The sequence below is a fragment of the Pseudophryne corroboree genome, chromosome 10, assembly GCF_028390025.1.
Source record: "Pseudophryne corroboree isolate aPseCor3 chromosome 10, aPseCor3.hap2, whole genome shotgun sequence".
Taxonomy (NCBI): Eukaryota; Metazoa; Chordata; class Amphibia; order Anura; family Myobatrachidae; genus Pseudophryne; species Pseudophryne corroboree.
In genome coordinates this window covers 146,040,636-146,064,211 of record NC_086453.1, presented here as the reverse complement: position 1 = coordinate 146,064,211, position 23,576 = coordinate 146,040,636, and the positions used below count along the sequence as shown (strand labels likewise).

At 47.6% G+C, this 23,576-nt stretch overlaps 1 long non-coding RNA gene across 1 annotated transcript in view; it reads right to left on the bottom strand.

Annotated features, from left to right (window-relative positions):
* The window catches only part of LOC134966265 (uncharacterized), a 59,584-nt gene that overhangs the window by 6,675 nt on the left and 29,333 nt on the right, over positions 1-23,576 (bottom strand). The window contains exon 2 of the long non-coding RNA XR_010188610.1: positions 1,417-1,633. This is a non-coding gene — a long non-coding RNA (uncharacterized LOC134966265). The remainder of the gene's footprint in view (positions 1-1,416; positions 1,634-23,576) is intronic.

Genomic DNA, 23,576 nt, shown 5'->3' with positions numbered 1-23,576 from the left:
CCCAGCAATACAATGCGTTGCATGGCGCACAGGAGCCGCGGCCGGAGCGGGGGTAACCAGACGGAGGAAGACACCTTCAAGCGTTCTGCTTTCAAATTTTTAATATTAATATATTATTTCAGAGCAGCTCAAACATTTAAAATCCAAGCTGCAGTGCAGTTTTTTCCATTTTATTACTAGTGACGTGCGTAGGCAATGCATCACCTGTCATACTCCAGTTTACTTCAAAATACAAAGTTATTTAGAACTACTACATACAGTATCACCTTTGTATTATTCTAATAATTTTTATATTCAAAACTTGCCACCATATCATATATGAGTGTGTAAATCTGTCTCTAATAATAATCAGTGCCTCCCCAGTAATTGACCTCCCTGCTCTCCACTATTTCTTTCTCCCCCTCATCGTGCTTGAACCATATAGGGCTGAAGTTTTAAGCAGTTACCATCATTTTTTTAACCCTTTCCCACCTGCTCAGCATTGACTATATTTTTTTTAATTTGAGGGCTTCCAACCAAGCTGTGGTTCACTTACACAAACTTATACCATTGTTTAGACTGTAGTGGGCCCCAGACCCCATTTGCTTTAATGTGATTGTTCATGCGCTAGGCCGCAGGTATTGCTGAGGCGCTAGGCCGCAGGCATTGCTAAGGGGCTAGGCCGCAGGCATTGCTTAGGCACTAGGCCGCAGGCATTGCTGAGGCGCTAGGCCGCAGGCATTGCTCAGGCACTAGGCCGCAGGCATTGCTTAGGCGCTAGGCCGCAGGTATTGTTCAGGCACTAGGCCACAGGCATTGCTTCCGCACCTCACGGGCATCCAGTCTGAGGCCACAAGTGCCAATGAAGACCCATCATTGAGCCCGGGGGGGTCCTTTTTCTTCCTCACTGTTCGTGCGTATGTACGTATTTGTCCACTTACAGGAACAAAGGAGTGATCCTCGACCTATTCTTATTTAGCGGGCTGGAACCACCCTCGGCATGAACCAGGAGCACCTGAAGGGGATAGAGGGACGGCACTCGGTAAGTGTTAAATCCACCCACACCACATCGGGTCCACGCCCATGACTGGGGCCCCTTCCACATTGCAATTCAGCTGGCCATCTACTGTATGTAATTTTTAACTTGATTGGCCAGAAATTGCAATGGGCCCAAACAAACCATACATCCTGTTCAACAGCCTATGTAATGTGTGATATGCTGATCGGAACTAGGGGAAGATATAGTTTGATGACGACCACAATCTGTACAGGTAGTCTTCACACGAACTATATGACTCCCACCATTTATCCCATAACCAATTGTTAGCTCTACTTCAGCCACATAAAAACATAAAACTGTTTAAAGGGTCCCATATGCATGCAGGTCTAGATGCTTAAGCTGAGGACTGGGTATTCTGGCCTATTAACACTACTTACACTTTGGCGCAGTTCTCCATCTGGGTCTGGTGGGAAACTCTGTCTCTCATGAGATTAGACGCTCCATGGACTGCTCTGCAATGACATTCATGGTGCCTGTCTTTTACAGTTGCATCATTGCCAGTGCTGTCATCTGATGCGGCATGGTGACAAGAAGAGTTCAATCACACTACCAATAACGGCTGAGTCGGTTCAGTGGCCCACCGGGTTCATTTCTCTAGGGGCAAAAAAAAGGGGGGTAATCACTTACAAGGCATGGTTTTAAAAAAAGAACTCCAAAAATCCCAATTCAGGCGCTGTATGTTTTTAAATTGTATAAATTCAATTAGTTTTTATACTATGAGCTGCAAAAAACCAGTCCAGCTGTGTCTGTGTGCACACAGCTATTTTAATGAGTGATGATGAAGAGCCACAGATCTCCACCTCAGAAATTAAAGCAAACCAAAGAACCAAAAAATGACTGTTTTGCGCTAAAATACTAAATGGTGCATATATGAATGAAAACTCATGTTTAATATATAACCATCTGATTCATTTATTCAATAAAAAATATATATATAAAAAGATTGGGTAACGTTCTGCTTTTACTATATAGAATTCATGTGTACAAGTCATCAAATACTTTTGCTAATTGCTATAACAATGGAAAACACCTGATATATATTACCACATGTAGTATGAAAACTTATGCACACTCTAGATAGTATCCAATCTTAAGTATACATCTTTCATAAAAAAGTGCAATTTAACTTTAAAATGTTATCCATATAGATATTGTAGAAACAACTGTGTTTAAAGATGCTGTCCCAAATTGTGGTTACCACTCATATGCTGTATGCACACAGCTTATTGTTCCATGATATATATGTTTCTTAAAATGGTATGAAAACTTTTGCATACTCGTATGCTTTTCAGTTTTAAGGTGCAGTCTCTTGTATATGCAAGCAGTGGCACTAAGTATGGTGTCCCACGTTATGTGCAAACGATCCTGAGAGCACTTGTCCCGTAATGTGATTGCTGCTTATGTGCCGTGTATGGCAGCTTACCACTGCAGCCCAACTGGCTGTTTTGCGGGATCTTGCGCTGCGCTCAGCGGTGTGTGGTGCTGTCTCTGACCCGTCTATGTCCGCTCAACAGAGCACGGGAAGCTGGAGCCGCTTGTATACGGACGGCTGTGCAGATCTGACTCTCCTCGTCAGCTGGTTGGCCGCGTCCTCGTTGCAGAAGACCCAGCCGGCGGTTTCTGATTTAAGGAGTCACGTTTGGCCGTCCTTGGTTCCCAGCTTATGGACCAGATCACCATCAGTTGTAGAAATTTGTAGAATGATCAGCAAATTCTCCCTCTAACTAGTTTCGCACCTGGGTGCTTCCTCAAAGCACACTACATGTGGTAATATGGGTGTGGTATGGTATGCCGGTGGTCGGGCTCCCGGCGACCAGCATACCGGCACCGGGAGCCCGACCGCCGGCTTACCGACAGGGTGGCGAGCGCAAATGAGCCCCTCGCGGGCAAGGTGGCGTGCTACGCGCGCCACGCTATTTTATTCTCCCTCCAGGGGGGTTGTGGACCCCCACGAGGGAGAATAAGTGTCGGTATGCCGGCTGTCGGGATTCCGGCGCTGGTATACTGTGCGCCGGGATCCCGACAGCCGGCATACTGAAGACCACCCGGTAATATATATCAGGTGATGACTTGTACACATGAATTCTATATAGTAAAAGCAGAACTTTACCCAATCTTTTTATATATATACTAGGTGCTTCATCGCGCTCTACGGGCACTCTTCACACCGTCGAAAGGGGCTACGCCCCCTTAACTCCTGCACGCCTTGCTGGGGTTCAATATTTGTATTATATGGAGTATTACCTGCATTCCTAGGTTTGTTAGTTGTTAAATATTGCAAGACGAAAGTGCTTCCGATGGTGAAGGGGGCGTAGCCCCTTGCGACAGCGTGAACAGTGCCTGCAGGGCACGATGTACAGAATGTAGCAGGTGCGGGGGGGGGCAGGGAGTATGTAGATGCTGCGGGTGGAGGGGGGGTGGATGCAGGTGGGGGGGGGTGCGGGATCTATAACTATGTGATGTTATGTGTAACAATATATAGGACACGGATAAGGATGTATGTGATATAGACATACCCGCATGAAGAGGTATATGGTGTCATTAGACACAGAGGGGAGTGCTGGTACAATGCGGAACAGGGGCAGCTGTGTCCTCTCTCTACACCGTACCATCCTTCAGGTGTAGCAACGCGGACATGTTGCGCACGCAATGTCTCCACGCGGCCGCAGGTGCACCAGTCCCATCTGCATGCACTATGTGCGCCCCCCTGTGTGAGGGATAGGGAGGAGGCGGCACAGCGAAGCATCACCGATATACCGGTAGCTACGGGGGCACCGCAGGGGCTTATGGCTCCTGTCCTCCTGGTGAGGGTTTGTCAGGGAGTTATCCAGGAGCCGGTGGTATGGACCCTGTATGGGACACAGGAGGGTAGGGAGGGGACACAGAGACGCGGGGCGGTAGGGAGGGGATGCAGAGACGCGGGGTGGTAGGGAGGGGATAGAGAGATGCGGGCGGTAGGGAGGGGATAGAGAGATGCGGGTGGTAGAGAGGGGCTAGAGAGAGGCGGGGCGGTAGGGAGGGGATGCAGAGACGCGGGGGCGGTAGGGAGGGGATACAGAGATGCAGGGCGGTAGGGAGGGGATAGAGAGAGGCGAGTCGGTAGGGAGAAGATACAGCGGCACAGGGCGGTAGGGAGGGGATACAGAGAGGCAGGGCGGTTGGGAGGGGATACAGAGAGGCAGGGCGGTAGGGAGGGGATACAGATACACGGGTCGGTAGGGAGGGGATAGAGAGAAGTGGGCGGTAGGGTGGGGATACAGAGGCGTAGGGAGGAGGGGATACAGAGACGTGGGGCGGTAGGGAGGGGACACAGAGACACGGGGTGGTAGGGAGGGGATAGAGAGACGTGGGGCGGTAGGGAGGGGACGCAGAGATGCGGGGCGGTATGGAGGGGATAGAGAGACGCGGGGCAGTACGGAGGGGACGGAGAGACGCAGGGTGGTAGGGACGGGATAGAGAGATGCAGGGCAGTAGGGAGGGGATACAGCGGCACAGGGTGGTAGGGAGAGGATACAGAGAGGCAGGGCGGTAGGGAGGGGGGATACAGAGAGGCAGGGCGGTAGGGAGGGGATACAGAGACGCGGGTCGGTAGCGAGGGGATAGAGAGAAGCGGGGCGGTAGGGTGGGGATACAGAGGCGTAGGGAGGAGGGGATACAGAGACGTGGGGCGGTTGGGAGGGGACACAGAGAGACGCGGGGTGGTACGGAGGGGATAGAGAGACGTGGGGCGGTAGGGAGGGGATACAGAGACGTGGGGCAGTAGGGAGGGGATACAGAGAGGCAGGGCGGTAGGGAGGGGATAGAGAGAAGCGGGGCGGTAGGGTGGGGATACAGAGGCGTAGGGAGGAGGGGATACAGAGACGCGGGTCGGTAGGGAGGGGATAGAGAGAAGCGGGGCGGTAGGGTGGGGATACAGAGGCGTAGGGAGGAGGGGATACAGAGACGCGGGTCGGTAGGGAGGGGATAGAGAGAAGCGGGGCGGTAGGGTGGAGATACAGAGGCGTAGGGAGGAGGGGATACAGAGACGTGGGGCGGTAGGGAGGGGATACAGAGACGCGGGGCGGTACGGAGGGGATAGGGAGACGTGGGGCGGTAGGGAGGGGATACAGAGACGTGGTGCGGTAGGGAGGGGATAGAGAGAAGCGGGGCGGTAGGGTGGGGATACAGAGGCGTAGGGAGGAGGGGATACAGAGACGTGGGGCGGTACGGAGGGGACGCAGAGACGCGGGGCGGTAGGTAGGGGAAAGAGAAATGCGGGGCGGTAGGGAGGGGACAGAGAGATGCGGGGCGGTAGGGAGGGTCCCCAGTGAGGAAGCTGATGAAGAGAGGGGGGGGGGGGAAGTAGTGGAGAGGGTGGACACCATTAGCGGAGACATTTGCAAAGTGGTGACCAGACATAGATACAGTGGGTAGGATGGCCGGAGGGACTCACCGTTGGGGCTGTGGGCGGCTGCTACAGGCTGGTAAACAGTACTGTGTTCAGAGGCAGTCTGTGCTACTATTACACACATTCCCCCCCTGCTCGTGCTGCACGGTGGATGAAAAGGGGTGTGGCCTAATGCAAAAGGGGCGTGGCCTCGCAGGTCTTTTCTCTCTCGGTCTGGGGGTGTTTCCAGCTTGCCTGTAGATGCTGGCAGCCCCCGGAGACTGGAGTGTGTGTGCCGGCTCTTCTCTGTGACAGGAGGCGAGTGCTGCAGGAGATGACGTCACTGCAGCACTCGCCTCCTGTCACAGCAGGAGAGCTGACAGCTGGATGTGCGTGGAGGAGGCGGCTGGTCTGTGTATGCGGGGCAGGGAGGGCTATGAAGCCTGCTCCTGCGCCACCCTTCCCTCCTAATGTCTATGCCTGTGGCAGCAGCAGCAGTTGTTGTGCGCTCTGCACCGCGGCCGGGGAGTCGGAGTGGCTGATGGCGGGGGGAAGGGGGGGGGAGGAGGAGCAGAGACTTGCTACACATGTGGTGGGTGGGCTCTGTGACTCCGCCCACCGCTGTGACTCCACCCAGCGTTAGAAATGCAGGCACAGAGTCACAGGGCTAATATATAGGAGATTTTTTTATTGAATAAATAAATCAGATAGTTATATATTATACAGGAGTTTTCATTCATATATGCAACATTTAGTATTTTAGCGTAAAACAGTAATTTTTTGGTTCTATGGTTTTAAAAAAAAAGTCATATCGCCCGGCATTCCGCATCTCCGGCGATCTTTTGCCGCCATTGCATCACGCCATATATTTTATTTCCGCAATTTACTGTAAATATCATTTAGCGCTGCTATTTTCTATATTACTTATTATTTTGGCAGGATATACATAGTTTTAACTGAAGTTCTCAGCTTTTGCAAACATCAAGTGCTTATCTATTAACATCAGCCCTTGGAGGTGGACACATTAGCGGCTGTGCCTTTTGTCCATGCAATTCTGATCTGCGTCGCCAGCGGTAACTATCTGGACTCATGCACAGTGCTTCGACGCTTGTGCCAATGTAAAACATGAAATCCCAAATCAGGACATAGGTGAAGAAGAGCATGACCATGTTCCATTTGGGGTGTTCCCACCCCATAGGACAGGATAGCTGCTAGATCCCCTTCGCCGAGAGGACCTTTCCTGTCAGGCGCTAGGCTATGTCATCATCTACTGGGAACAGTAACCTATGGTGAGTGAAGCGGAGCGAGTCACAGTGCCCGAACCATGGCGAGCAAAGTGAGCCCATGAGGGTACAACTTTGTACTGTTGGAAGTCAAATAACAAGAAAAAAACTTTAAAAAAACAGAGTTATTTTATAGAATCACACTTCCGCCCTCACTAGACATCACTTTCAGGTCCATTCAAGAAAGGGACAGTAGATTCAATTCAACATTAGTGGTACTAGGTACCAAAAAAGGGGCATGGTCTCACTACTAGGGGCATGGCAGAGGGACATACACAGGGTGACATATACATGGGGGGACAGAAGGCAGGGCCTTAATTAGGGGGTGCTAGGATGTCACATCCCTCAGGCACCGGAGTTTAGGTGGTGCAGGTTGTCGCTCCCCGCGCCACCACATGAGATGGCAGCCTATTGTCTTTTACCTGGGTACTCTCACCAATGCTGCCGGCCTGGGCAGGAGTACATGCTCATAGGGGCCATCAGTTCCGCCTCTGACCCTGTGCCCCTTTCCCAGCACCATCACCCCTCACCCATAGCAGTCCTCATTTTGGTGCTCCTACCCCCTATATTTTAAATAGAAACAGTGCACACATTCAGTGTGCAGCCCAAAACAGTGCGTGTTCTTGCTGGGAAGAGGCATGGTCACACAATAATACACCCAGTTGAAATTACGCCACACAGTACTGCAACTTTATTCACATCATATCATGCAATATAATAGTGGTCATTCCGAGTTGATCGCTAGCTGCATTTGTTCGCACGCAGCGATCAGGCTAAAAAACATCAGTTCTGCGCATGCGTATGCAGCGCAATGTGCACGCGCGACGTACGGGCACAACGAACTATGCCGTTTTTCACAGGCTCTAGCGATGCATTTCAGTTGCACTGGTTGTCGCAGAGTGATTGACATGAAGTGGCCGTTTCTGGGTGGCAACTGACCGTTTTCAGGGAGTGTTCGGAAAAACGCAGGTGTGGCTGGGCGGGTGTGTGACGTCAAATACGGAACTAAGTAGTCTAAAGTGATCGCAAGCGCTGACTAGGTTTTGAGCTACACTGAAACTACACGAATTTTTTTTGCAGGCGCTCTGCAATAAAAACGTTTGCACTTCTGCTAAGCTAAAATAAACTCCCAGTGGGCAGCGGCAAAGCGTTTGCACGGCTGCTAAAAACAGCTAGCGAGCGATCAACTCGGAATGACCCCCAATGTCTCTTATTCACGTTACATTACACAGTAGTGCCACAATACTACTCACAGTAATGCCCCTTATTCACATTACACCACATCATATTGCTCTTTTTTCACATTAGACCACACAGCAGTGCCCTTTCTATACGTTTCGCCACCAAGTACTGTAGTATACCTTATACATATTGTGCCGCACATTAGTAATGCATTTCATATGCAGATAGAGCCGCAGTCACACACAGAATATAGGCATGCTGCATATAATTTTAATCAGCAGAAGCTGCTTGTGTCCTTAGGCATTCCAAATGCCCTAGGCCTAGGCATTTACCTAGTTTGTCTATGCGTAGGGTCAGCTCTGGCTGCAGCAAACCGAAGGGTCCTAGTGCCTGGTGACTTTCTGCCTCCCTACAGCCATGCTGCATGCTCCCCCTTCAACATGGTGGTGGTACTGCTGCTATCCGTCCAAAAAAAAGCTTCTCCTGCGGATCCAGCTATGGTTTGAAAAAGCTGACGTGTGGAACGGAGAAGGAGTGAGGACTGGAGAATAGAGCGGCGCTGCACGGTTCACCAGCACCACTGCCTGTCATATAGTTTGAAATGAGCAGCAGCAGCTGGCAGCACTGCACGTCCCAGCAGGGTAGCAGAGCAGAGAGGGTGCCTCTACAGGCCGGCGCCTCCCTGCTTTGCATACCTTTGATGAGCAGGTTCTGCCAGCCCTGCCCTTATATATGTTATACCACACAGTAGTGCCCATTATACACATAGTTTCCACAGTAGTAGTGCCCCTCACACATAATGCCCACAGTAGTGGTGCCCTTAAACATAATGCCAAGAGTAGTAGTGCCCCTTGCACACAAAATACCCACAGTAGTAATGCCACTTATACACATAATGCCCACAGTAGTAGTGCCTGTTACACATAATGCCTACAGTAGTAGTGCTTCTTACACACAATGCCCACAGGAGTGCCCCTTATACACAAAATCACACAGTAGTAGTGCCCCTTACACATAATGCCTATATTAGTAGTGCCCTTACACATAATGCTGACAGTACCTTATACACATTATGACCACAGTAATAGTGCCTCTTATACACATAATTCCCACAGTTGTAGTGTCCCTTGTAAACATAATGCCCACAGTAGTAGTGCTCCTTACACATAATGCCTATAGTAGTATTTCTCCTTACCAGTGGAATAAGTTTATACCAGGCAAAACAGTCAAAGGTGCTCCCCCCATCAATTTCTAATACATTGTCTCCACATTACATGTCAGTTACTTCCCCACAGCACATCCACCTCCCCAGCAGCTTGACTGACACTTACAGATATTACCACACTCACAGGCAGGGGTGTAGTGAGGGTAATTCTGGTGTAGCGCGAGCTCTGGGTGCTGAAAAAGTTAGAGGGTGTGCCGCTGCCCACCACCCCCTTCCCGCGGGCCACTGTACTGGAAGCCGCAGAGGAGAACACAGGGGGCACATACTGACTTGGACTCAGAGACTAGGTAGGGGAAAGGGCAGGCCAGAGGCGACAGCAGGAGACACTGACAGACCGCACACCCCGGAGCTCTGCTCGCCCTCTTTATATGTCTGACTGTCTGCTTGTAGCTGTACAGCAGGGTTACTTCTGTTCTGCTACACCACTCTCTGACCCCGCTGCTGCAGCACCTCTCTCTGTCCTGCACAGCTGCTACAGCACATGTATCTAGTGCAGATACTGCAGCAGCTCTCTTTTCCCTAGCTTCTGGAGCACCTCTTTCTGCCTCGGCTTCTGCAGAACCTATCTCTGCCCCAGCTGCTGTAGCGCCTCTTTCTATGTCAGCTGCTGCAGTATCTTTCTCTCTGCATTAGAAGCTGCAGCACCTCAGTCTGTCTCTCAGGCTGCTGCAGCACCTCTCCCTGCCCCTTAGGCTTCTGCAGCACCTCTCTCAGCCCCTCAGGCTCCTCTAGCTGCTGCGGTACAGCTCTCTGCCCCTCAGGCAATTCTGGGACATTATTTTCATTGAAGCATAGTGGGTTTATCAGGTCTGGGATGGCAGTTCAAGGGTATTATTTTCATTGAGGCATTGGGATAATCAAAGCGGGGGGGGGGCAATAGTGGTACATTATTTTCATTGAGAGTTTGGGGGGTTTCAGGTCAGTGGGGGGTCACATTTGGGGCATTTATTTTCATTGAGGCATTGAGAGATTATCAGATCGGGGGGAGGGGGCAGTTTTGGGGTATTTTTTTCATTCAGAGATTGGGGGGTTATAAGGCCTGAGGGGGGTCACATTTGTGACTTTATTTTTATTGAGAAATTGGGGGGTGAGGTCAGGTAAGTTGGGGCATACATTATATAGTGTTTTTAATTTATTTGAATTAAACAAGTAAATAGTTAAACACAGCTGCGACCGTAGCGGCTCTACCATGGTGTAATGTGTATAAGGTGCCTAACCATAGTGTAACATGAATAAGGGGCTCTACTGTGTGATGTAATGTGTATAAGGGGCTCTACTGGGTGGCATATCTTGTATAAAGAGTACTACTGTGTGATGTACTGTGAATAATGGACACTACTGTGCGGTGTAATGTGAATTGGTACTATTCTGTGGCCAGGATCAATTTGTGTTGGGAGTCAATTAACCTACTAGTGATGTGCACCGGACATTTTTCGGGTTTTGTGTTTTGGTTTTGGATTCGGTTCCGCGGCCGTGTTTTGGATTCGGACGCGTTTTGGCAAAACCTCACCGAAATTTTTTTGTCAGATTCGGGTGTTTTTTTACAAAAAACCCCTAAAAAACAGCTTAAATCATAGAATTTGGGGGTCATTTTGATCCCATAGTTTTATTAACCTCAATAACCATAATTTCCACTCATTTCCAGTCTATTCTGAACACCTCACAATATTATTTTTAGTCCTAAAATTTGCACCGAGGTCGCTGGATGGCTAAGCTAAGCGACACAAGTGGCCGACACAAACACCTGGCCCATCTAGGAGTGGCACTGCAGTGTCAGGCAGGATGGCACTTCAAAAAAATTGTCCCCAAACAGCACATGATGCAAAGAAAAAAAGAGGCGCACCAAGGTCGCTGTGTGACTAAGCTAAGCGACACAAGTGGCCGACACAAACACCTGGCCCATCTAGGAGTGGCACTGCAGTGTCAGGCAGGATGGCACTTCAAAAAAATTGTCCCCAAACAGCACATGATGCAAAGAAAAAAAGAGGCGCACCAAGGTCGCTGTGTGACTAAGCTAAGCGACGCAAGTGGCTGACACAAACACCTGGCCCATCTAGGAGTGGCACTGCAGTGTCAGGCAGGATGGCACTTCAAAAAATTTGTCCCCAAACAGCACATGATGCAAAGAAAAAAAGAGGCGCACCAAGGTCGCTGTGTGACTAAGCTAAGCGACACAAGTGGCCGACACAAACACCTGGCCCATCTAGGAGTGGCACTGCAGTGTCAGGCAGGATGGCCCTTCAAAAAAATAGTCCCCAAACAGCACATGATGCAAAGAAAAAAAGAGGCGCACCAAGGTCGCTATGTGACTAAGCTAAGCGACACAAGTGGCCGACACAAACACCTGGCCCATCTAGGAGTGGCACTGCAGTGTCAGGCAGGATGGCACTTCAAAAATGATTCAAAAAAAAAAATTCAAGATGGAATTGTCCTTGGGCCCTCCCACCCACCCTTATGTTGTATAAACAGGACATGCACACTTTAACGAACCCATCATTTCAGCGACAGGGTCTGCCACACGACTGTGACTGAAATGACTGGTTGGTTTGGGCCCCCACCAAAAAAAGAAGCAATCAATCTCTCCTTGCACAAACTGGCTCTACAGAGGCAAGATGTCAACCTCATCATCATCCTCCGATTCCTCACCCCTTTCACTGTGTACATCCCCCTCCTCACAGATTATTAATTCGTCCCCACTGTAATCCACCATCTCAGGTCCCTGTGTACTTTGTGGAGGCAATTGCTGCTGGTGAATGTCTCCACGGAGGAATTGATTATAATTCATTTTGATGAACATCATCTTCTCCACATTTTCTGGAAGTAACCTCGTACGCCGATTGCTGACAAGGTGAGCGGCTGCACTAAACACTCTTTCGGAGTACACACTGGAGGGAGGGCAACTTAGGTAGAATAAAGCCAGTTTGTGCAAGGGCCTCCAAATTGCCTCTTTTTCCTGCCAGTATACGTACGGACTGTCTGACATGCCTACTTGGATGCGGTCACTCATATAATCCTCCACCATTCTTTCAATGGTGAGAGAATCATATGAAGTGACAGTAGACGACATGTCAGTAATCGTTGGCAGGTCCATCAGTCCGGACCAGATGTCAGCACTCGCTCCAGACTGCCCTGCATCACCGCCAGCGGGTGGGCTCGGAATTCTTAGCCTTTTCCTCGCACCCCCAGTTGCGGGAGAATGTGAAGGAGGAGATGTTGACGGGTCACGTTCCGCTTGACTTGACAATTTTCTCACCAGCAGGTCTTTGAACCTCTGCAGACTTGTGTCTGCCGGAAAGAGAGATACAACGTAGGTTTGAAATCTAGGATCGAGCACGGTGGCCAAAATGTAGTGCTCTTATTTCAACAGATTGACCACCCGTGAATCCTGGTTAAGCGAATTAAGGGCTCCATCCACAAGTCCCACATGCCTAGCGGAATCGCTCTGTTTAAGCTCCTCCTTCAATGTCTCCAGCTTCTTCTGCAAAAATAGAAAAAGACAATAGGAAGCGCAAATTGAATCTGTTCGTAGATTTTATTATATGATTATTATATATTAAAACACAAATTCATACCGGCCAGTATGCATAAATTACATATATTTAAGAATCTCTATAAAAATAACCTTAAAAAACCACAATGTATATTCCCATCAAATCTATATTAAATGTACTTCAGGTGATACTTTGTATTACCTCCACTGGTAACACACTTGCTGTCTAGTGAACATATACCATGTAATCAATTAGAAGTGCACTTCTGCGACCCTTTCCTATATATTTGGTATTTGTCTGTGATTTATATACTGCAGTTGAATGTCTTGTTATCAAACAATTTAAATGTCACATGCAATAGTTACATGTATTCCTGCATGGCCATGCAATATGTTTGTGGATAATTCCGAGCTCTTATGCACAAATCCAAGTCACAGCGTGATGGTACTTAGTGAGGAAACCTGTCACGACTCCCAGCAGGGTCAGATATTCGTCCTCCTGGCTATTGCTCTCACTTTCAGCCTTGTCTGGAGTTCATGGAACAACTCACTTCGGATGATGTCCCTCCCGGCTGTTTGTGTAGCCTCAGCCTTATCCGGAGTATACGTACACTTCTCCTCCTCTGATCACTGTTAGCAATGGGTCAATTATCAGCCGGCCGGCTAGTAGGTATGCAGCACTCGATCCTGTCAGTGGGAGAAAAAACACAGACGCGTTTCCCCGCCTTCCAACCTCGGCGGCTTCCTCAGTGTGAATGACTCAGATGTATAGGCTTGAATGGCCTTTTGCTGCTCCTCCATCCTCTGAAGCATATAGAGGGTTGAATTCCACCTCGTTACCACCTCTTGCTTCAGATGATGGCAGGGCAGGTTCAGGAATGTTTGGTGGTGCTCCAGTCTCCTGTACGCGGTGGCTGAATGCCGAAAGTGGCCCGCAATTCTTTGGGCCACCGACAGCATCTCTTGCACGCCCCTGTCGTTTTTTAAATAATTCTGCACCACCAAATTCAATGTATGTGCAAAACATGGGACGTTCTGGAATTTGCCCAGATGTAATGCACGCACAATATTGCTGGCGTTGTCCGAACCACAAATCCCCAGGAGAGTCCAATTGGGGTAAGCCATTCTGCGATGATCTTCCTCAGTTTCCGTAAGAGGTTGTCAGCTGCGTGCCTATTCTGGAAAGCGGTGATATAAAGCATAGCCTGCCTAGGAACGAGTTGGCGTTTGCGAGATGCTGCTACTGGTGCCGCCGCTGCTGTTCTTGCTGCGGGAGGCAATACATCTACCCAGTGGGCTGTCACAGTCATATAGTCCTGAGTCTGCCCTGCTCCACTTGTCCACATGTCCGTGGTTAAGTGGACATTGGGTACAACTGCATTTTTTAGGACACTGGTGACTCTTTTTCTGAGGTCTGTGTACATTTTCGGTATCGCCTGCCTAGAGAAATGGAACCTAGATGGTATTTGGTACCGGGGACACAGTACCTCAATGAAGTCTCTAGTTGGCTCTGAATTAACGGTGGATACCGGAACCACGTTTCTCACCGCCCAGGCTGCCAAGGCCTGAGTTATCTGCTTTGCAGCAGGATGACTGCTGTGATATTTCATCTTCCTCGCAAAGGACTGTTGGACAGTCAATTACTTACTGGAAGTAGTACAAGTGGTCTTCCGACTTCCCCTCTGGGATGACGATCGACTCCCAGCAGCTACAACAGCAGCGCCAGCAGCAGTAGGCGTTACACTCAAGGATGCATCAGAGGAATCCCAGGCAGGAGAGGACTCGTCAGACTTGCCAGTGACATGGCCTGCAGGACTATTGGCTTTCCTGGGTAAGGAGGAAATTGACACTGAGGGAGTTGGTGGTGTGGTTTGCAGGAGCTTGGTTACAAGAGGAAGGGATTTAGTGGTCAGTTGACTGCTTCCGCTGTCACCCAAAGTTTTTGAACTTGTCACTGACTTATGATGAATGCGCTGCAGGTGACGTATAAGGGAAGATGTTCCGAGGTGGTTAACGTCCTTACCCCTACTTATTACAGCTTGACAAAGGCAACACACGGCTTTACACCTGTTGTCCGCATTTGTGTTGAAATAATTCCACACCGAAGAGCTGATTTTTTTTTTTGTATTTTGACCAGGCATGTCAATGGCCATATTCTTCCCACGGACAAGAGGTGTCTCCCCGGGTGCCTGACTTAAACAAACCACCTCACCATCAGAATCCTCCTTGTCAATTTCCTCCCCAGCGCCAGCAACACCCATATCCTCATCCTGGTGTACTTCAACAGTGACATCTTCAATTTGACTATCAGGAACTGGACTGCGGGTGCTCCTTCCAGCACTTGCAGGGGGCGTGCAAATGGTGGAAAGCGCAAGCTCTTCCCATCCAGTGTTGGGAAGGTCAGGCATCGCAACCGACACAATTGGACTCTCCTTGGGTATTTGTGATTTAGAAGAACGCACAGTTCTTTGCTGTGCTTTTGCCAGCTTAAGTCTTTTCATTTTTCTAGCGAGAGGATGAGTGCTTCCATCCTCATGTGAAGCTGAACCACTAGCCATGAACATAGGCCAGGGCCTCAGCCGTTCCTTGCCACTCCGTGTCGTAAATGGCATATTGGCAAGTTTACGCTTCTCCTCAGACGCTTTTAATTGTGATTTTTGGGTCATTTTACTGAACTTTTGTTTTTTTGATTTTACATGCTCTCTACTATGACATTGGGCATCGGCCTTGGCAGACAACGTTGATGGCATTTCATCGTCTCTGCCATGACTAGTGGCAGCAGCTTCAGAACGAGGTGGAAGTGGATCTTGATCTTTCCCTATTTTAACCTCCACATTTTTGTTATCCATTTTTTAATGTGTGGAATTATATGCCAGTATCAATAGCAATGGCCTACTACTATATATACTGCGCACAACTGAAATGCACCACAGGTATGGATGGATAGTATACTTGACGACACAGAGGTAGGTAGAGCAGTGGCCTTCCGTACCGTACTGCTATATATACTGGTGGTCACTGTCAGCAATCTGCAAAAATAGGATTTTGGTACTTACCAGATAAATCCTTTTCTTTGAATCCATAGGGGGCACTGGAGTACTCTTGGGATATGGACGGTTCCACTGGAACTAGGCACTGAACAGTTAAACTTTGACTATATCTCCCCTCCATATCCCAGAGTACCTCAGTGTTTTTTTACTGAGCCGAACTGGAGCTATAGAGGTTGACAATGGAGACATACATATAACAAAAAAAAAAATGGACAACAATAAAGTTGACACAAACAAAAAATGACAACTAACAGTTGACACCAACCCGACAGAATTTCTAATTTGAAACAGTCGGTAAGAGTGTGTTACCATAATATTCCCTGCACTTACCACAACCAGGTAACAACTGCTCTGGGTGGGCGTCCAGTGCCCCCTATGGATTCAAAGAAAAGGATTTATCTGGTAAGTACCAAAATCCTATTTTCTTTTTCATCCACTAGGGGTCACTGGAGTACTCTTGGGACGTACCAAAGGTTCCCCCGTGGGCGGGAGAGCTATTTGGCACCTGTAACACTAAACGGCCAAAGCTAGATGCTGATGCCGCAAAAGTATCAAACTTATAAAAGCGCACAAATGTGTGCACTGACGACCATGTAGCCGCCCGGCAAAGCTGTGTCGTAGAAACTCCCCGACCAGCTGCCCATGAAGTTCCCACAGAACGTGTGGAATGAGCTGTTACCGAAGTAGGCGGCTGTAACCTAGCCTGAAGATAAGCCTGACGTATGGTCAGTTTTATCCATCTGGATAAGGTCTGCTTAGAGGCTGGCCAACCCCTCTTGGCAGCATCATAGAGAACAAACAACGTATCCGTCTTACGAACCGTGGACGTTCGAGACACAAACGCGTAAAGCGCGTACCACATCCAGAGTTTCAGAATGTCCTGATAACACAGGAACTACTATTGGTTGGTTGATGTGAAAAGATGAGACTACCTTTGGTAAGAAAGCGGAATTCGTCCGAAGTTCCGCTCTGTCATCATGAAACACCAAATATGGCGGCTTGCATGACAAGGCACCCAAATCTGAAACCCGCCTTGCCGAAGCCAAGGCTAGAAGAAAAATTGTTTTCCAAGTGAGAAATTTAATATCCACTTGTTGTAAGGGTTCAAAATGAAAAGACTGTAAGAAATCTAAAACCAGATTCAAGTCCCATGGCGCTGTAGGTGGAATGAATGGAGGCTGTACTCTAAGGACACCCTGCATAAAGGTGTGTACTGATGGCAAAAGAGCCAATCATCTTTGAAAGTAAATTGACAAATCAGATATCTGCACTTTTAGTGTGGATAGACGTAGACCTCCATCTAACCCCATCTGTAGAAATAACAAAAGACGGGATAACTTGAAAGAAGATGTCGGAAATTTGCGAGCTTCACACCAACCTATATAGGCACGCCAAATTCTGTAATAATGAGCTGCCGTAACCGGCTTTCTAGCTCGTAACATGGTTGGAATGACTGATTCTGGAATGCCCTCTCTTCTTAAGAGGGCGGTCTCAACAGCCACCCCGTCAAACGCAGCCGCGCTAAATCGGGGTAAAGAAACGGACCCTGTTGTAACAGGTCCGGACGTAGTGGGAGCGGCCAAGGATCGTCTGCGAGTAATCCGCGAAGATCCGAGAACCAAGCTCTCCGTGGCCAATGAGGCGCCACTAGTATGACTGTGACGAACTCTCTTTTGATCCGTTTTAGCAATAGCGGGAGCAGCGGAAACGGTGGAAACAGATACACTAGACTGTATGGCCACCGGACTGTGAGAGCATCCACCGCCACTGCCTCTGGATCTCTCGTTCTGGATACATACTGGGGCATTTGATGATTGTGGTGATCAAGTCCACCTGCGGGTAACCCCACCTCTGGACCAGCATGAGAAATACTTCTGTATTTAATGCCCATTCTCCTGGATGAAAATCCCGACGACTGAGATAATCCGCCTCCCAGTTGTCCACTCCCGGAATGAACACTGCCGACAATATGACCTGGTGGTATTCTGCCCAATTGAGGATTCGAGCTACTTCCCGCATTGCCATGCGGCTTCTCGTTCCGCCTTGTTTGTTGATTTATGCGACCGCCGTCGCATTGTCTGATTGCACCTGAACCGCCTGCGCCTGCAGGATGTGCACTGCCTGTCGCAATGCATTGTAAATTGCCCGGAGTTCCAGGACATTTATGGACAGCAATCTTTCGTGATCCGCCCAGAGACCCTGGAGCTGAAGATTCTGAACTACAGCTCCCCAACCTCTGAGATTTGCGTCTGCCGTGAGAATTATCCAATTCCAGGTGCCGCACTGTTTCCCTGCGGTTAGATTCTGTACCCTGAGCCACCAGAGTAGAGACACTCTGGTCCTTGGAGACAACCTTACCCTGTGGTGAATCTGTAAGTGTGAGCCCGACCACTGTGCGAGCACATCCAGTTGAAAAGGACGTGAGTGAAATCTCCCGAACTGAAATGCTTCGAAAGCCACCACCATTGTGCCTAAGAGGCGAATGCACAAATGAACCGAGACTGTGCGTGGCTTGAGCACTAATTGTACCAGATGACGAATGACCCGTACTTTCTGTTCGGGTAGGTAAATCCTTTGGTCTACCGTATCGAGAATCATACCTAGGAATTGAAGTCGTTGGGACGGAACTAGATGTGACTTCTTGAAGTTGACAATCCAATCGTGGTGAACCAGAACATTGTATGTCAGCAATGCCTGTTGAAGGAGTATTTGTTGAGACGGAGCTTTGATGAGCAGATCGTCCAAGTATGGAACTATTATCACTCCTAGAGATCTGAGATGAGCTATCAACACAGACATCACCTTGATGAATACCCGAGGTGCTGACGAGAGGCCAAACGGTAGAGCCTGAAACTGATAATGGTTCTGTCGTATTGCAAACCGCAAAAACCTTTGATGAGGAGGCCAAATCGGAATGTGTAAGTACACATCCTTGAGATCCAGCGCAATCATAAACTCCTGTGGCTCTAGACCTGCAATTACTGATCATAGAGATTCCATCTTGAATCTGTAGTAAGTGACGTACTGGTTGAGGCCCTTTAAGTTCAATATTGGCCTGACCGAGCCATCCGGCTTCGGTACTACAAACAGACTGGAATAATAACCCTGACCCTGTTGGTGCACAGGGACCGGAACCAAAACTGCTGCGTCCAGCAAAAATTGAATGGCAGTCTGCAGAATCGCCCTCTTGTCGTCCGACCGAGGCAGTCCTGTCCTGAAAAACCGCATTGGCGGGAGACAGTCGAACTCTATTTTGTAACCTGTTAAAACTAGATTGCGGATCCACCCATCTGTGGACGTCTGAAGCCACGCCAACTGGAATGACTGAAGACATGCTCCTACAATAGGAGATCCGAGATGGGCTGGGAGCCCGTCATGCCACTGGCTTACCGGTGACTTTAGTATCCTGACGAGTGGTATTGGCTCATTGGAAACTACGTCCCCGACCTCGTCTACCTGGTGTGGCCGTTCCCCTGCCATGCTCGCGAAAGGACTGAGGTGTAAAAGATTTGAACGCCGGTCCAGAATATCTTTTTCTAGGCACTGTTGGAGGAAATGGTAAGAAAACCGACTTTCCTCCCGTGGCCTCAGAAATCCATTTGTCCAATTCAGGACCGAATAACCTCTCGCCCTCATAAGGTAATGCTTCTATTCCTTTTTTGACCTCTGCCTCAGCTCGCCAAGAGCGTAGCCAGAGCGCACGTCGTGCTGTGACTAGTGATGAAGAAAGGCGAGAAGTAAGCTGACAGACGTCAGTAGAAGCTGTACATAAATAGTCAGCCGCTTCCCAGATTTGATCAGCGAGAAGTATATGATGATCATCAGTTAAGGCAGATCTGAGTTCTGTTATCCATACCATTAGTGCTTTAGTTACCCAAATGCCACTCAACCCAGGTCTAAGCAGCACTCCTGCCGCTGTATACATGGACTTCAGCATAACCTCTATTTTACGGTCCGAAGGGTCCTTGAGTGTAGTTGCAGCTGGTACTGGTATGGTTAATTTCTTTGTAAGTTTAGACACAGATGAATCCACCAACGGCGGATTCTCCCATGTAGCTGTCATAGACTCTGGAAACGGATAGCTAGACCTAACTCTGTGAGGTACAGAAAACCGTTTATCCGGATTCTTCCTTGTTTCTAGTAACATTTTATTAAGAGATTCTGACACAGGAACACAAACTGGAGTTCTTTGTCGTTTAGTAAAAACGACCTCATCATTTGTCAGAGGCTCCTCAGTTTCTGTAAAATTCAGAGACTGACGCACTGCTCTGATGAGATTATCAATACCTGGCCTGTCAAAATCGTCACCCTCTGACTGCTGGTCTACTTCGCCCTCCTCACCCATATCTTGTAAAGTGAGGTCTGGCGAAGAATCATCAGACATTAACATAGCAGCCGGTAGCTTATAGGAAAAATGAAACTTATCCCCTTTAGTCAAAGAAGATCTGGACCTATGGTAAGGCTGAGACCCCTGAGGAAGTTCTAGCGGTCTCACCCTAGATTCAGATCTTGCCGCCTCTCGCTCCTGCCGAGAGGCGGCCAACTCTGATTGCAATCCAGCTAAAACATCTGCTAATATAGCCCATGGCGGGTCCGGGGTTGAAATGGGATTTGAAACCGGAGCAGGAATTGTATTTGTTTCAGAATTTACAACACATACTTTACATGTGGTAAATCCATCAGGTAATACACCCTTACAGACATTGCAGTAAACCTGCTTCTTGGACTTTGCTGGTGTCTTACTCATTATGCCAAAAAAAACAAAAAAACAATACAAATACAAAGACAAAGAACCTGTGCGACTCAGTAAATAGCACTAAGGTGTCTCTATATCTCTGGCCAAATGTGCCAGTAATATGTCTGATCCCAAAATCCCCCTAACACCCCAGCGCCTTCAATGGTGGAGAGATGTATACAGGAAATTCTGAAAAGAAACAGGAAAAACAGGAAGCATGGTTTATATATGTCCCCATGCTCACAGAATATCACAAAGTGCAAACATTAATCTATGTAGCAGATTATACTTAAATGCATATATTCCTGTTACTTATCTATACAGCGCTGCTGGCTCTGTGTTAGGTCATACATACTTTCAAAGAAGTGTGCCTCCCCCTCTCCCCCGTGCTCCGTGTACCGCTACTCTGTACACGGAGACCGGCCTTGTGCGCCCTCCGGAAGTGCATCGGAGCAGACGATATGCCGCGTGGAGCGGCCTCCAAAGACCAGCGTGGCTCAGCGCAGCGGAAGAGACATTAACACAGCGGCGCTGGAAGCGGCGGTGGGCGGCTGCGGGCAGCGGCGCGGCACAAATACACACACAGTAATCCCACACAGCGGGGCGGCAGCATGAGCTGACCGCCCCAAACAACATACCTGGACCCTGTGGTGAGGGCAATGACGGGGCTTCTCTGTAAGCACTGTCAGCCTTTTACTGCAGGTGTCCTGCACGTGGAAGTGAGGGAGCTCTTTTTAGAGAGGTCCGACACCCACAGCTGCAACAGCAGCTTTCACTATCCCAAACCCTCGCCTTCTTGGAAGGGGGAAAGGGATGTTTTCAAAAAATAATCAAAGAAAAAATCAATAATTGTGGATCCACTTCCACAAGCCTAGTTGCTCTGTGAGCACCGAAAAAACACTGAGGTACTCTGGGATATGGAGGGGAGATATAGTCAAAGTTTAACTGTTCAGTGCTTAGTTCCAGTGGAACCGTCCATATCCCAAGAGTACTCCAGTGACCCCTAGTGGATGAAAAAGAAACTAAAATGCACCACAGGTATAGAATGTAGATGAATAGTATACTTAATGACGACACAGAGGTAGGTACAGCAGTGGCCTTCCGTACTGCTATATATAGTATACTGGTGGTCACTGTGTCAGCAAACTGCAAAACTAAAATGCACCACAGGTATAGAATGTAGATGGATAGTATACTTAATGACGACACAGAGGTAGGTACAGCAGTGGCCTTCCGTACTGCTATATATAGTATACTGGTGGTCACTGTGTCAGCAAACTGCAAAACTAAAATGCACCACAGGTATAGAATGTAGATGGATAGTATACTTAATGACGACACAGAGGTAGGTACAGCAGTGGCCTTCCGTACTGCTATATATAGTATACTGGTGGTCACTGTGTCCGCAAACTGCAAAACTAAAATGCACCACAGGTATAGAATGTAGATGGATAGTATACTTTTTTTTTTTAAATGTATTTATTAAGAATTTTTTTTCACATACAGAAAAAGAAGAAAAATGCTTTACAATAAAACATTAATCCAAGATATCACAAATGCAATCGCCAATGTATATCCACACATTGTTACTGTTATATACCAGTGTATAGTGATACAGGGATACTTATATAGAAATAAAAATTCACAAATAAAGGGGGGACAAAGACAAAGTCATGGGAGGGAGGTAAGGAAAGAGGGGAATAGGAAAGACAAATCAGATAATATGCGTCAACTATCTTAACACAGTATCTTACTTATTAAAATAAAATAAACAAAAAAGCATGAAACAAATGTCTCTCAGAGTACACCTATTTTAAAAGTCACATAGTAGAGGATACCGTATGCATATCAATAGTAAAATTTTCAAAAGAGTTATATATATGTAATCGAGTTTCTCTATCCAGAGTACTAACAAATGGAGCCCATTTACAATAAAACCTTTGAGTCCCCAAGAGTAGATCAACATCCGCATATTTCCGCTCATAATATAATATCTGAAGTAGCTTTTGTTTGACTTCCATAAGACTAGGTACTGACTTCTTGATCCAATGGCATAATATACATTTTTTACATACCACAAGCGTTGTAATCAATAATGGAAGAATATGTCTTTTTTTCCCTGCTAAATTCCAGTTTTTAAAACTGAACCCTAAACAAGCCATAGGGTCAAGTTGTAAATCAAGATCAAACATTTTGTTAATAAAATTCATTATCTTGTACCAAAACTTGCGCAATTTGAAACAGTCCCAGATACAATGGTAAAAATCTGCAACTACAGTTCTACATTTTATACAATGTCCCAGCTCGTTTTTAACCATATACCTTCTTTGATATGGAGTAATGTACGCCCTATGAAGTGTTCGGATATGGACTTCTTGTAAATAGGCTGATTGTAATACCTTAAGTGAGTAAGAATACAACTCAGTTAAATCTTGAAAATCCACTAACAACGAAATATCCCGTGTCCATTTCCGGACTAACTCCTGCCAGTGTACATGCTCCACAGAACTGATTATAACATTGTATAAGTATTTCACTCTGTAGTCTTTTTCAAAAAGAAAATACAACATTGTGTCAATAGATTTAATCTGAGCCACAGTGACCTTTCAGGTCCCACTAAGAGGTTTAGGTGCCTTAATAGACAATAAGAAATGCCGCATTTGGAAGTACATAAACCTATGTGAGCTCAGTAGAGAAAATTTAAGACATAACTCTTGGAAGGTAAGTAAAGAGCCACCCGGGTCAAAAACTTTGCACGATAAATCCAATCCTTTTGTTTTCCAAACATCAAACAATGAATTCGAAAGCGATGGGGGAAATGATGGGTTACCCCACAAAGGGATAAAAGGAGTAACAAAAGGATTGGACCCACATCTTTTATTTAGCCCAATCCAGGCTTTATATGTATCTGCGAACAAAATATGGTTTCTAATATTAAGTGGGATAGAAAGCCATTTAGTTTGTAATAGGGCACTAGGAGAATAAGGGGAAAAAACTGCTAAATCTAATGCTAAATCTATATATTGGTCTTTATTAAGTATCCAGGCACTTATATAACGGAAGAACACTGCTTGGGAATATGCTTCCAAATCCGGGTATCCCAATCCGCCTTTGCTCTTAGAGGTAATAAGTTTTGCTCGTGATATTCTCGGGCGTTTATGCTGCCAAATAAAATTAGAAAATAATGTATCCAATCTCTTAATATC